The sequence below is a fragment of the Wyeomyia smithii genome, chromosome 2, assembly GCF_029784165.1.
Source record: "Wyeomyia smithii strain HCP4-BCI-WySm-NY-G18 chromosome 2, ASM2978416v1, whole genome shotgun sequence".
Taxonomy (NCBI): domain Eukaryota; kingdom Metazoa; phylum Arthropoda; class Insecta; order Diptera; family Culicidae; genus Wyeomyia; species Wyeomyia smithii.
In genome coordinates, this window is record NC_073695.1 from 218,156,934 (window position 1) to 218,173,358 (window position 16,425).

At 36.4% G+C, this 16,425-nt stretch overlaps 2 protein-coding genes across 4 annotated transcripts in view; one reads left to right on the top strand and one right to left on the bottom strand.

The window, feature by feature from the left end:
* Positions 1–16,425, bottom strand: part of LOC129721556 (arylalkylamine N-acetyltransferase 1-like) — a 164,237-nt gene that overhangs the window by 132,478 nt on the left and 15,334 nt on the right. The gene's annotated exons all lie outside the window — the stretch shown is intronic.
* Positions 1–16,425, top strand: part of LOC129721553 (uncharacterized) — a 196,948-nt gene that overhangs the window by 97,383 nt on the left and 83,140 nt on the right. The gene's annotated exons all lie outside the window — the stretch shown is intronic.

Consider the following 16,425-nt stretch of genomic DNA (forward strand, 5'->3'; position numbering starts at 1 on the left):
TGATCATCATCGATAGTGTGGTAATAGCTTCACTGAGGTGACATACGTAACAAATGCGTTAAATTTTATCCAGACCAGAAAGCCGGAAAAATTAGAAGTTGATTAGAGAAATAAATTTTTTTCCAGCTAATAATTTGAATTGGAATTTGATATATTTCTAATCTATAGATATTCTCAGTGATGAAACTGTAAACCTCAATCAAAGGAAATATAATATGCCAAATAAAAATACTAATTTCACGATGCACTTGGAAGAGTTTCGATTGCTTGTCCCTTAAAATATGACATAAATCTTATAGCTCTCCCAAACTGCAACAAAACAGCCATGAATCCCTCATAAGATCGAGGAGGCCCATGCTCAAGAATAGTTCCTAAGGTTTATTAAAACTCGAAAAATAAATAAATTAATAAATTAAGTTCACATTTTTTTTGCCTTTCTCCTAGAATGGTATAGCAATCACTGGAAAAACCAAAGGTATAAAAGTGCTCCAAAGGGTCGAATCTCGTATATCAATCGACTTTGTTTGACGAGCTGAGCATTTTATGTATGTGTGTGTGTATGTGTGTGTATGTGTGTGTGTGTGTATGTGTGTGTATGTAACGCTCTCCCAATCTCACTCGATTTTCTCAGAGATAGCTGGACCGATTTTCATGAAATTAATTGCAAATAAGAGGTCTAGTTGCCCCATAAGACCCTATTGAATTTCATTGCAATGTGAAAATCACAAAACATCATTATCTCAGAAACTACTCAACGGATTTTAACAAAATTGGTTTTAAATGAACGAGCTACTTAAAAAACCCTTAACTTTTGAGTTTCATGAAGATTGACCGTGTGATTCAGAAGTTATTTGAAGAAACGTGTTCTGAAGAGTGTTTAATCTCACTCATGTTTCTCAGAGATGGCTGGACCGATTTCCACAAAATCAGTGTCATTTTAAATGTCTAGTTACCCCAGAAGACCCTATTGATTTTTTTTTGCAATCGGACTATTACTTTGCCTGTTATGTTTAAAAATGTGAAATCCAGCTTTGAAAAGAAACATATTCCGACGACTACTTAAACTCACTCACATTTCTCATAGACGACTGATCCGATTTCCACGAAACTAGTGTCAAATGAAAGGTCTAGCTGCCTCATAACACCCTATTGAATTTCAATGTAGTCGGTCTCGTACCTTGTCTGTAATGTTTCAAAATATGAAAATCACGAAACTTCATTTTCTCAGAAAGTACACAACCGATTTGAACAATATTGGTATCAAATGAACAGACTAGTTAAATGTTAATTGATGAATTTAATAGTGATTATACACGTGGTTCAAAAATTGTGAAAAGAAACATGTTCCGGTGACTTTTCAAATTCACACGTTTTCCCAAAAATGGCTGGACTACATTCAACAATCTTAGTGTCAAATGAAAAGTTTGGCTTTCCTATAGGTTCCCCCGGGTTGTCTCTCAAACTCACAAGTAAAAAATTTCATAGCAATTTGATATGTGGTTCAAAAGTTATGAAAAGAAACGAAATTCAAAGACTATTTAAAACTGTAACTGCTTTGATCAAAATATATGGCCTCAACAAAATTTAAATTTGGTATTGTGCTATTCGTACGTTCCCGGTATTGCTCGTGATTGAAGTGTACGAAATTCAAAGTCATTTCTTTTATTTCGTTATCTCTTCAGCACGAATATTTTACTCCTAATTAATAATTTTTTTAACTTTTTGCCTTTCTCCTAGAAAGGTATAGCAATCACTTGCATAACCGAAGATATGAAAGTGCTCCAAAGGGCCGAATGGCATATATCACTCGACTCAGTTCGACGAGCTGAGCATTTTCTGTATGTATGTATGTATGTATGTATGTGTGTGTGTGTATGTATGTGCAGATTTTTATTTTCACTCACTTTTCTCAGAGATGGCTGGACCGATTTTCATCAAATTATATGCAAATGAAAGTTCTAGTTGCCCCATACGACCCTATTAAATTTCATTGTAATTGGATTTTTATTTTAGAGGTTATGTTTCAAAATGTAAAAATCACGAAACATCAATATCTCAGAAACCACACAACCGATTTCAATAAAATTGGTATCAAATAAACGGGCTATCTTAAAAAACCCTTAACTTTTAAATTTTATAAAGATTGAACATGTGGTTCAAAAGTTATGAAAAGAAACGTCTTCTGAAGACTGTTTAATTTCACTCATGTTAATCAGAGATGGCTGGACCGATTTCCACAAAATCAGTATCATATGAAAGGTCTAGTTACCCCATAAGACCCTATTGATTTTTTGCAATCGGACTATTACTTTGCCTGTTATGTTTAAAAATGTGAAATCTAGCTTTGAAAAGGAACATATTCCGAAGAATACATAAACTCACTCACTTTTCACAGAGATGGCTGAACCGATTTTCACGAAAATAGTGTCAAATGAAAGGTCTAGCTAACTCATAACACCCTATTGAATTTTACTGTAATCGAACTGTAACTTCGTCTATAATGTACCGAATTGTGAAAATCACGAAACTTCATTATCTCAGAATGTACACAACTGATTTGATCAATAGTATTATCAGATGAACGGGTTAGTTAAAGGTTAACTGATGAATTATGATTGAACACGTGGTTTCAAAGTTTGGCTGCCCTACACATTGCCATTTCATTTGATTATAATCGAACTAAGCAACCGTTATGTATTAAATCGTTGATAAAACAACGAAATTCTATTATCTCAAAGATTACACGACTCATTTGAACATAACTAGTGTCATACGAACGAGTCATCTCTCAAACTTACAAATAACAAACTTCATAACAATTTGATATGTGGTTCAAAAGTTATGGAAAGAAAAGAAATTCATAGGCTATTTAAAACTATACCTGCTTTGATCAATATATGTGGCCTCAACATAATTTAAATGTGGTATCGTACCATTTGAATGTTTCCGGTATCACTCGTGATTGAATGGTTCGAAATTAAGAGTCATTTCTTTTATTTCGCTATTTCTTGAGAATTTACATTACGTCAAATTTCATATATTATACTTCTATTACAACATCATTATTTTAGAACCCAAAAAGTGAATACACACGTATTGGATTGAAGCGTTCATGTAAATCTATTTTTACAAATAATAAGTTTGAATGATAAAGGCTGAGTCTGACCGCTAGGTGTAATCCAATTATCCAATTGTGTAAATTAAGGTTTTTTTCACATATTTTGTTACGAATTTGTTTATTATTTACATAGAACAAGTTATGAAACAAAACTCATCGATCTCATCGAAACTCATCTCCAAAACGAATATCACCGTTGTTCGTCAAATAAAAAATTTAATTTTACATGCTTGCTTGAGAATAAGAGTTTCTATCCCGCGTTCAGTTAATACGTGATATTACTGACAAATTAATAATTTATACAAAATATAAATTTAAATGAATTTTCATTGTGTTTGAGAATTTCTGGAATATAGTAAAATTTACTAGACATTATGCTAAGGTTCTGGTTCATGGTGAACATTTACTGCTAAACTGCAAGAATAATAAGTAGCATTGAAAATCCCGATTTTTTAGCGTTTATTATCAAACTGCTTTAATTTTGACGGAAACACAGTTTGTTGGCCATATTTGGCAAAAGTTTTGTATTTACCCTCATAAAACTTCTTCAAACCCCAAACTTGTATGGCAAGACTAATAATTTTTTTTAATTTTTTTTTAATTCTTGTAACTTTTGCAGTTTCCATCCGATTTCAATAGTTTTAGCACCAAAACATTCAGCAACTTATGTATTGTCGAATCGGCGTCAGCGGTGCCTTGGAACAATTTTCTTATTCCCGTAAATCTGGAGATATGTTCCGGAACTGGAGAATTTTAGAATGTTTGAACAGAATCTTACAATTATTGGTTCAAAGTCCATAAAATTACTTCCATTTCTATGGTTTGATCAGTTTGGTGATATGCTTTTTATTTAGACTCCAGTGTGATCTTCTAAGAGGTTTGTAGCTCAAGAAATTATCAGTCTCATCAGTCAAAACTGTCTCAGAATTAATTGTAGCGAACTGATGGTACCTCGTAAAAAATATATACCGTAAAAAGCTTTTTTTGACTACAAAAAAAATATAAATTACCGCTAAATTTTAATTTAGAAAAAAGAAAAGACTTGGATTCTTCCCTATTTATTTTTAAATAAACTAGATATAAAAACAAAACTTTTGGTAAATAGTCAGGATAAGAAAACATTTTTTCCTAAATTCCTAAAACTATTGATAGCGTTTAAAAGGTGTTACTTTTCTGTATAACATATCTAAAATTGGAAAGAAATATATTTTTCGACATGGTTTATTATTTGACTTTTGAAAAACATTTTTTGGGTCGGCGAAAGAAACCAGAGGAAGGGTAATTGTTAATTTAAACAATTTCCTTTTCTGAATTAACAATCGCAAAAGCACATACGAATTTGCGAAAATGTTTCTAAACTATATTTTTCAATCTCGCAATCACCATTTTCATCAAGAAATATTTGTTTATATCTGTCGTAGAATTCAATAAAGTATAGAAAATTTAAAGCAAATTAACAAACCTTGCAGGATTGCTACTCCTTTTTAATACTTTGGATTCAAAGTGTCATACATCAAATATTTAAAGAGTCTTTGAATAGTATGATCAATCGGAATTTACAAGGTAACGTGTGCTTCGAAGGTTTCAACGATATATCTGTGAAAGTTGTAATATGTGTGTTAGACATGTGGTAAACATAATAATGATTTGATGTTACTTCTATCAGCTCTGCAGTACGATAGCTACCAGAAGAATTCGCAGAACTACTCATTGCTTGAACAAGCTCTTCAAGGAAAAAATTTATCGCGATCTGTTGAACATTATTTATCTTTGTTTTACGGCAGATTTCTACGAATAGTTTACAACAACGACCTCTTACTATCAATTTCTTCAAAAAACACTACAGTTTGTTGGGGTCATGTTTTGTATCTTTGCAAAAACTTTTAACGATTTCACATACATTTCGATCTACGTGACCTGAATTTCACAAATATTTGGATATTTTGTTTTCACTTTATTAAAAAATAACAGACCTACTGCTACAACTCACGAGTTAATCTTTAATCCATTTTGATACGTCTCCCATTTTGATTAATTTTATGTGAACTTATTCAGAACCAAATGATTGATATAAATCCTACGCTTGCTATGATGTGGGCCATTTCATAGTTGTTTGTGCACACAAACGAAACTGTCTAGGTTATATAACCGCCGTATAATGTAATGCAATGTAAATGTGATGGAAAATTTAATTCGAAACTTGAAAGCTGAAACTTTTTTCGAGATAGAAAAGATTCACCCTCCAAATTCTAAATATTTTGTACAGAAATGTACAATCTTTCAGACGCAATAAATAATTTTAGTTTGTGTTAGCTTTTTGAAGTAGAATACTTCTCTGAGGAAGTTCGGCTATATAGGGATGTGAAATGAAAATCTAAAACTGAAAAAAGTGAAAAATAAGTCCAATTTCAAATGCTAATAAATCGGTTAGTATTCGATGGATTTCCTTCGTTCTTGCAGCAATAGATTGGAAAATCTTCTAAGATTCTTCTCAAAAGAAGATAATTGTAATTTTTTTCATTCACACTATTGTACTATTGAAAATAGTCAAGCCTTGTCAAAACGAAAAATTCGACCTCTGATTGGTCGTTATATGCTTGCTTCCCAAGCACGGTCGACAGGATCAAACATGCTATTTGGCCTATATAAGAGCCTGTTTCAGCCGGAGCCGCTCATAATAGTTCTAGACAGCGACAACAGCAGTCGTCCTTCCTTAGCAGCAGCACTAGCCCTGTGGTTGGTCACCACGTCTCAGGAGCAGCGCGGTTTTTCTCTGCGTGTGTCGCCAGACAGCCATTATTCTTCCCGTGTTGGGGCAGCATGAAGATTGCCATCAGGAAATCCAATTTTGGAAATCAAAATGCCTTTTTCAAGGCAAATAAACAAGTCATTGAAAGTTAATAATTTTTGTCAACGCAAGCAAGCATTCTATGTTGCATCCTAGCAATTTAAATCTGTTGCACCCGTCGAATTTACTAAATGTAAAATAGCTTCCACAGTGCATTTTGTCCGTGTATCTTAATTCCCCCAATGTTCCGGCAGCCCAAAAGTTGTAATCAGCAACCGATTTTGAACCGCAAAATGCTTTTTTTCTAGGCAAATAAACAAATAATTGAAGGTTAGTAATTTTCTGGCATCAACACAAGCAGACATTCTGTGCGGAATGCAATCAAATTCTGTTGTAGTTGTCTAATTTTTACTTTTACTTTATTTAGTAAACCCTCCACTGTAGGGGCAGCGCAAAGGCTGCGATCATCATGACCAACTTTGAATAACAAACGGTTCACGTTTATTCACTAAAAATTCATCCAATTCAAAACAGGATTTTTGTCTAAGTACCGTAATTTTACCGCATTATCAGACGCGCTTCTCCAGTCATGCCTCGTGAACGTGAAGGTTCCCTATCACAGACATAGATTTCGTGCTCCAGCACGTTACAATTTCAATAGTTAATATACCGTTGGAAAGCTAAAATATACGAGATTTATATAAGATGATAATTTTAGTTACCATTTTCCTATTACCTTGTGAAAATTGCGGAAAAGTTTGAAGGTCGAATATCAACATACATTTTTCATACGATTGGTATATGTCCCTAACGCAGACTTCAAAAACATAGACGAAATGATTTCACGCATTAAGTCATTGGCTAGCAATGCCAGCCAATTGGCAACGCATTCATCACCTAACGTAAGCGACGAAGAAAGAAAGCAGAGAAGCTTCCACGTGATTGGTTCTTCCCCCAATCACCCAAGTGCCCCACACTGAGGGACGCTAGAAAAGGACATTCCGTGTTGAGAGAAGATCATTCCCTGGTCGACCGTAAGGCGTACAGTTCGGCTTCTCTTCGATCTGAGTTGGACCCCACCAGTGGTAATCTAATTCAGATATCGTTGTTGGAATACAGCTCGAAATTGGACGTGAACGGCACTGGGAACCATTGGAAGCCGTTGGAGAGAACCATTGGGTGACTTCACAGAACAGATATGCAACTTCGAACAAAACTCTGCAGCAAATCGGTGCCCAAGCTTTCGCATTCATTTTTTGCTGTTCCATCCTACATTGATTTCACAGTGCATCGTTCGAACAGTTCGCTCCAATAGTTTGAACATGCACCAAAAAATTATTTATTTGCTTCAATGACCAGGCAAAAAGGTGATCTTGAATAGTTGAATCTATCAAAATCAAGTTAAGACAGGACCGCATACAAGACATCTTTAAAGCGGAAATTCAGTAACAATTCACAATCAACGTCAATAGAACAAATTGAACTAAAAACCTTTGAACCATTCAAACATTGTGTAACAAATTCTCTTGGATCGTACACCTCGCGACTGTTGAAACTATTTTAACCTGTTAGTTGATTTACTTGCATATCTTCGATCTTGGACTTGTAAACCGAATTTTTCGACCAACGACAATATTTTTTTCTCGTACCGTTTTTTATACATAACATGCAAGTAATGCATATCAGACGCGCTATACACAGCACTGCTTACGACATTAGGTACAATGTAAAAAATGATTGTCCTTAGTCAAGATATTTAGTTTTCAACTTGGGCAACAATGAAAATTATTAAAAATATATCTACATAAAAACCGTTGCACGTATGCGGGTGGTACTGTACGATTATCATAAAAAGGCACTATCGCTATACGAGTACCGGGGAGAACAAAGAAATCTCTCGGCGAAAAAGCGCTGGGAGCTCATACAGTTCATTTATTGAATAAATGGAAAATAAACGTAATAAAATTTCGAGTGTAAAATGCGTTCTCTCCACCGCTAGATGTCGATACTTGAAATAAAGAGATTTTGTCTCATTTTTGGTTCTTCAGTTGAACAGATGTGGTGACTTGGAAGCCGTTTGGGTGCTGCTAATGGTGTAGGTATAGTGTGTCGTATATCAAGCGTGTGTGTCTGAGTAGCGTGTGCGTGTGTGAATAGCGTGTGTGTGTGTGTGTGTGAGTGGCGTGTGTGTGTGTATGTGTGAGTAGCGTGTGTGTGTATGTGTGCATGTCTGTGTGTATGTGTGCGTGTATGTGTGTATGTGTTTGTGTATGTGTATGTGTATGTGTATGTGTGTGTATGTGTGTATGTGTGTAGGTATGCGTGTGTATATGTGTGGGTGTTTGTGTGTATTACGTGTATGTGTGTATAACATGTGTGTGCAAATATGCATTTACCCGAGGTAAATATATTTATGACAGAATACTTGTATAGGCAACAAGTTAATTATTTTTCCTATTAGTACTTCAATTGGTATTTCTATGATAGTGACCAATTTTATGCTAGTTATTTTTGGCACTGAGCTTGTTTGCGTTTATTTGTAACATGGGACTGACCTGGGAGGGAGAAACGGATACGAAGCTGTGTGAGTGTCAAAATGAACCAGAATGAGCTCTCATTGACTGTCAATTTGAGTCAAGGAAAAAAAGCATTTTTTTGCGATGAGTATTGTTATAACTGATACCTTTCAGTTGCTCGAATAAATATTCATCGCAAACAGTTTTTCTATTCATTGTCGTTTTACAAAATATTTTGGTTTGTTTTTACGTAAAATAATGCATTTCATAAGCTTTAAGTAATAATCATGCTAGCGTACTTCGATTATTAAACTTGCGCTTCTCTGGATTTAAAGCTTTTATTACAATTTCGAACACACTTCATCACGGTCGAACTTAAAACTCTGAAAAAACTTAAATACAACGGCAAATTGAAAAATAAAACACAGTCTCGAAAAATTAGTAAATGTAAATTTGCAAATTCAGTATTCCTGATGTTACCAAAAACTTCGCTTGAGTAATGTATGCGTTACAGCAAGGAGATAGTTGCACGCTATCCTAAACTATCTATCCTAACGTTATACTAAACAAAGGTTATAAAATCGGTCGAAAAACGCAAAATAGATCCATGATCCGGAGGGTCTAATCGTATATACCATTCGACGAACTGAGCAATGTCTGTGCGTGTGTATGTGTGTGTGTGTGTGTATGTGTGAGTGTATGTGTGTGTGTGTATGTATGTTGTCTGTATGTATGTGCCGCAAAATACTAACGCACCTTTCTTACAGAACGCAATATCCGATGTTAATGATCTTATACGCAAATGAAAGCTACTGTGCTCCCCCAGAATGCTACCGAGTGGATTTTTGATTACTGGCTTAGATTTTGAAATATTGTCAAAGAGTATTTTTTATATAAGAAATTTAACTTTTGAGGCAAAATTAATGGCACGGAGAGCCATGTGTTGTATACCAATTTACTCAGATCGACGAATTGAACAATTTATGTATGTTTGTGTATGTGTGCCTGTACGTATGTATGTGTAAATATGTTGTTTATATGTGTAGTATATCAAAAACGACCCAAAAAAGAAAAATAACAAAAAAAAACTCTCTTTACAGAACGCTTATTCCGAATTTGATGTTCGCATGCTCAAATGAAAGCCCAAGAGATCTTTGAAAATCATACTGAGTGGGATTTTTTATTGGTTGCTTGAACTGTATAGTTTTGACCAAAGTATATTTTTGACATGGAATATTTAACTTTCTGGATAATTATCATTGCATAATTTTTACACTTTTCGTAGTGCGTCTTAACTGGTGTAAATAAATTAATTTTAGAGCAAATTGCAATGCTTACTTAGCTTCTATTCTTGCTTCCGAAGCTTCCGTCCACACTTTCTTTAAAATATATAATCAATTGTACGTTGAACCCAGATTTGCGAAAAATAAGAAGCTTTTACAGCTTTCGGGTAGCATTGAAGCAAAACCTGATCCCACAGTGCATGCAGATATTGCAAATGTAACACAATTAGCGATGCAGATATTGCAGATGCAGAAAACATAAAAAATCGCTGTTTTGTTTGCAATGCTACGTTTTGAACAGCTGGAAAATTTTTAAGTTGAACTTTTATTTGATGTTTAATATTAGGCTCTAAATATACTTTTAACTCGTGACCAAGAATTTAAAAAATTGTGAACATCGAGATGCGATTATTTGTAGTTTGGATGAAACTGAAGCAACTTTTCATGGCTATACACGTTTACTAGTGTGTGCAGGTGGAAAATCACTTATTCCCATGGTATGATACACTACGCTCATATAAGATATAAATATTGGTTTTGGTTTCTAATTTAAGACAAAGTGCAAATATGTTATTCTATTTCTCGTTATCGCAGGAAGTTTTATAAAGTCTTTATTTCGGATTTTATCGTACAGCCTAGGCCTTCGAAAAGAATAATGTTCTCGTCTACACTCCGAAAATCCAAATCTTTCATATGTCGCGAAAACCTTCATTTTCAAATTATGCATTTGAGATAGATTTGAATTGACAACTTTCGTCAATGGTTATATTTTTTTCTTTGTAATACTTATCTGAGGTTAGTAGAAGTTTGCTTCAATTCGTAAAAAAGACTTGATGCTGATTCATAATTCTAGGTCCTGCGATTTCTGAAAATAATGCGAATGTGGTATTCAAACCTGGATTATGGGGAATTAAAAAATCAGAACTGCCTCGTACCAACATACAAATTTGCTGTTCTAGTATGAAATCAGCATTTTTGTTATCTATTACTATTTACTGTTTACTGTTTCTGTTTATTTAAAAAAAATATGTTGCTTCTATCCAGCATTTAAAAACTGGTTCTCGATTGAAAAAATAAGACTCATATACTCCAGTGATAGCATCCATAATATTTGCGAAAACCCCGTCAAGCTATAGTTCAAAGATCGTCTTTGGTTCACCTTCTGAAAATTATCTTTTGAATTCATTTTATTCATAATTGAAATTGGATTTACGTTGCTATACGATTTGTGATTTACTTGCCTACTGCCTATAATCGCATACCAGTCCCACGTGCATTCTTGTCGTTCTTATAGAGAAGTTATGGTAAATGTCTATCTCATTATATCATGTCGAAAATATGGGAATAAACCACGCTCAACAGTTGAAATAATTTAAGCACGAAAAATACCTTTACGTGCTGTTTTCTTAACTTGATGAAAATGAAGATGGGACTGATATGCGATTATAGGCAGCCTAATAAGTATACAATTGTAGTTAGTATAACAAAGGTTTCTGCACCACTAGGTGGATTAATTTAGGTTTTTTTTTGTGATAGAAGGTGAAATACAAGCATTATTCTATCAGTGAAATTCAGAAGTTTGTGGCTCGTATCCTCCGACTGATGAAAATAGTGGACCGTTCTTAACCTAATTTTTCTACATCTTCTCAATTCTCGATTAACATGGATTTTTGTTTCATAGATTTTGGGCTATCAGATCTTGAATGAATTTCAATTATCAGGGCCCACGGTCTGGCATCATTTTTGTAATGTTAATATGCTATCTTTTTATTTAAATTTTTGTCGGGCTGTTGAGACTTCTTAATGCTTGCTAAACCGTAATGAAAGTCATTGGCTCTAAAAAGAATTCAATTCAAAGTTGAAATATTGCTTCAATTTATAAATGTACCAAGCCAATGCACCCTTACACGCTGATTATGAAAAGGTTATGGTAAACTCTGCGATTTAAGGAAATTAATTTATTAAAATAAACAACATCAAAAATCATGTTATGCGAGCCACTCAAGAAATTTAAAATAAATGGTAGGGCAAACTCTGAAAATAAAACTGTTCTGATTATACCAGTACCATTATTGTGCCATATGAAATCGCTGTGCATAGCTATCTATTCTTAGCTGACCGTTATACGGCAGCCACACAGCAACTAACAGCACAGCACATTACGACACAATTAATGGCAAACCCGAAAAGATGCGCACATTTTATCGCAACAAAACTCATCCGCATCCGCCCGTGAGCAACCGCGTGTGACGCGACACAGTTTGGACCTCACCTGACCTCAGTGCGAGGGGGAATGCTGTCTCTACTGTTGAACGGTTACTGTCCAGCGAACAGCAGACAGATTGTGATCGAAATACTCCGATATCGAAGGCCGAACACCGTAAGCATTAGTGTCGAACAGCATGATTTGGATCCTAGAGCCCTCACCACCCAAAGCCGCTAGCCGGTCATACGATATTGTCTGCATGTTTCTACACTGACACAGAAATATAAAACCATTCATTTTCCGAACCCCCCGACCTTCCGTGCGTCATCGTCCGGCCCGCTGGAGTTCTGTTTATTCTTATTGAACTGCGAAATCACTGACTGCGGCACATTCCTGGGACAGGTTTCTGCGACTAATTTATCGCTTATTTATACCCGCAAGTGCACTCGCTGGGGCTTTAAAAGTGCAAGAATGCGCACCTACATTAAGGGAGGAGGATTTAATGCTTCATCTCCCTCGTTGATGGCAACCGCGAGCAAAGTTCGACTGTGGTGTTCATTGGCCGACCAACCGATGGTAGAGCCGGAGAAGAGAAAAGGTAATCAGAGAGTCACACAGTTCAAGGTGGTACAGATCTGGTGCTAACTATTGCGACAGCAGTTATAGGCTCTATATATTGTTTTTATTGTTTTCAGCGGCCTAATGATGGCTGCATACCAGCGTCGAAGTCGAAGGGTATGATTGCGTCAAATTGTTCTATTTTTTCATTGGAATGTTGACTATCGTGTTGATGATTTGTGTGTAATCTATAGTGCGATGTGCTACAACTAACAGCAACGCACAGATAATTTGTCGAAACATCTTATTTTGTATTCAATTGAAGGAGAAGGGAATTATTTCGGTGAGATGTTCTGTTATGGGGCTATATATTACAATTACAACCCTTGAAAAAACGTTAATTGATACGTTATTGATAATGTCTCTATCAAACAAGGGGGGTACCTATCTAAACAATATTTCTTCTGACAACTGAAATATCCAGAGACTTCAGTTAGAGACCTGAGAATAATTGTCTAATAATGCACTGAAATTTTGCAGTAAAAGTTTTTCGCACCAATTACGTAACATGCATAATGAGTAAATTAAACAATCTCACAACATGTTTTTATGACAACTGCACACACAAATCACGTGTGCATTTTTCATTTGCCCACACGGATATTCCATAGCTTATTACGTAGTCGATTCATATGACAAATAATAATGGCAATTATTTCAACTAGCAACTTTCTCCGGCTCACGGAAAGCACGATCGCTTCGCGACAATTAACACCTGCTGCGCATCAGCCGATATCACGAGATTATTGACTGTGGGCCCTGTCTGTAAACCAGCGTTAGTACAGAGCTTGAGGCTTTTCGAACAAAAAAAATCTGTAGTGAAATCTTGCATGAAAAATCCCATGAAGGTTGTATGCAAAGCCACGACCGCAAGGTTGAAGTAGAATACTTTTACAAGAAAATAACCCGGCTGCTTGCGTGTCAGTTGGCAGTATTGTAATTTCTTTTTGTCTGATATTTTGAATGAAGTTCATTGAGTATTTTTAAATTTTGTGCAAATGAGACGTTGAAGTGCTGCCGAATAGTAATATGCACATTTAATACGACATCATTAAACGGGAACGGAACAAAAGCTACGGTTATGCAGAACTCGAATGCCGGCGCGATGCGATTCGCCTTACCGTGGTGAAATGTACAGCTCTTTTTAAGGCGAAGTAGAGCTATACATTTCAACAGATTTCGTCTTGCCGAATCGCATCGCGCCGTTATTTGCGTTCTGCATGACCGTAGCCAAACACTAAGCGACGCAAACACGCAATAATAATCAGAGAAAATATTAACTCTTCAAATAATCAGTTGTGTTCTTCAAATTTAAGTTGTTCAATTTAATATCCGATAAAATGTTTGTTTATTATCTGATGAAGCGCTTATATAGGCCAAATGATGCATTCCCAATTTACTAGGTCCATAACTCTGCCGACCGTGCTTGGGAAAGCGCGGTATAACGACCAATCAGAGGTCGAATTTTGTGTTTTGACAAGGCTTAAGAGTTTTCAATAGTACAATAGTTCGAATGATAAAATTGCAATTTCATGCATTTGGTAGGAATCTTAGAAGATTTTCTAATCGATTGCTGCAAAAACGAAGGAAATCCATCGAAAACTAACCGATTCATTGGCATTTGAAATTTTTCTCACTTTTTTCAGTGTTAGATATTCATTTTACATCCCTATGTAGCCGAACTTCCTGAGAAAAGTATTCCAATTCAAAATTAAATCTTCATTAATTCATTTGTTGTCCCTTTAAGGACAATTGTTCAATTTATCATAGGATGTAGTGTTTATCTTACATCTCTGTGTTACCTTGATAGTGAGGACTAAGGCGCACGGTCAACACAATGAGAAGGTGTTTCCACATTGAAAACTAGACACGGCTTTACTGGAGGAAGTGTTGGCAAATGCATCTACCGCTAATACCACCGCTATCATACGAAAGCGCGTCGTTTCATGTGGGGAATATCAACAACGAAAAATAACGCGCGTCTAAGCATAACCCGAACTGTTTCGCCGTGCTGCTCCCATTTACCTTTACATCGGCCTCAGGGAAGTACCGGCTGCATCTGCATCTACCGCTGAGGCTGTCACTATACTGCTATTGGTACCAAAAGCTATTAACTCTTCAAATAAGTGTTTTATTTGTTCTCAAAAGAACAATTGTTCAATTCAAAATCGGATTTACGCAATCGCCTCTCTGTAATATTACCGACAATAATATTCTTCTGAACAAAATGATACAACTTTCCCATTAGGCCTCTGCCATAATAGACGCGAAAAGCGACGCGAACCGATTCGCTCGGCTGTAGGTTAATGTTCAGCCATCAGTAGAGCTGTACATTAACCTACGGCCGAGCGTATCGGTTCGCGCCGCTTTTCGCGTCTACTATGGCAGAGGCCTTAGAGAAAGTTGCTGGCTGATGTATTCACTTCATGCAAGCCTGCTGCTGATGCTTCCCGCTACCGCGCTGAAACAGCATTTTAGTGAAGGGAGTGTCGTTGCATCAGCTGACCCTGCTACTATCGATGCTGATATACCCGCTGCAACAGCTACGCTATGCATAGCCATGCCACAGTTGTGGCCGCTATACGCTGGCCCAACTGCTGGGCAACTGCAACGCTATCCGCAGCCATGCCACAGTTGTGGCCGCTATCCGCTATCGATGGTACCCACTGCTCGCTCCCGCTGCTGCTAAGGGAGGACTGCTGTCGTCGCTGTTCAGAACTATTTTGAGCGGCATCGACTAAAACAGGCTCTTATATAGGGATGAAAATAGGAATGAATTATTTTACGTACGTGGTGGAATGATATAACTTGGAAAATATGTGTGACTTCATTCCGGCTCAGAGCGATCATTTGATAAGCTCCACCTCTTTTTTTCAGTTTCTAAAGTTTTTCCTCAGTTTCGTAGAACGGATGCACAAAAATGATTTCTTGTCGAGCCGGACCGATAGCACTCTCATTGAAGCAACAAAATAACATGTTTTGTGTCGTGTTGTGCAGCTTGGTTGAAGAAAATGTTCCCGTCCCCGTGTCGCATGTAAGCAGATTATTGCGTTCAGTAGACAGTAGATAGTGTATCCAGCGAATAAACACCGATGGTGCTCTCACACACGCAACGGTTTTAACCCGTATCTTATTGCGGTTTGTAACATCAAGCGATTTCGTTTGCTCGCTGTTGCGTGTTGCATCATGTTGCAACTTGGCAGCAGGGAGACGACGAAATTCTGTTTATGCTGATTGATTGAATCGACTACATATTAGCTCTGCATAGTCGAACTAACTGCTTTTGTGAATGCGTACTAACAGGGCAGTTAATTATTCAATGTCGGTTATGCTGATAGCAGCCTTTGCGCTGCCCCTACAGTGGGGGGTTTACTAAATAAAGTGAAAGTAAAAATTAGACAACTACAACAGAGTTTGATTGCATCCCGCACAGAATGTCTGCTTGTGTTGATGCCAGAAAATTATTAACCTTCAATTATTTTTTTATTTGCCTTGAAAAAAGCATGTTGCGGTTCAAAATCGGTTGCTAATTACAACCTTTGAGCTGCCCTAACATTGGGGGAATTAAGATACACGGACAACATGCACTGTGGAAGCTATTTCACATTCAGTAAATTAGACGGGTGTGACAAATTTGAATTGCTAGGATGCAACACAGAATGCTTGCTTGCGTTGACAAAAATTATTAACTTTCAATTACTTGTTTATTTGCCTTAAAAAAGGCATTTTGATTTCCGAAACTGGATTTCCTGATGGCAATCATCATGCTGCCCCAACACGGGGGGAATAATGGCTGTCTGGCGACACACGCTGAGAAAAACCGCGCTGCTCCTGAGACGTGGTGACCAACCACAAGGCTAGTGCTAGTCGCTGTCTAGAACTATTATGAGCGGCTC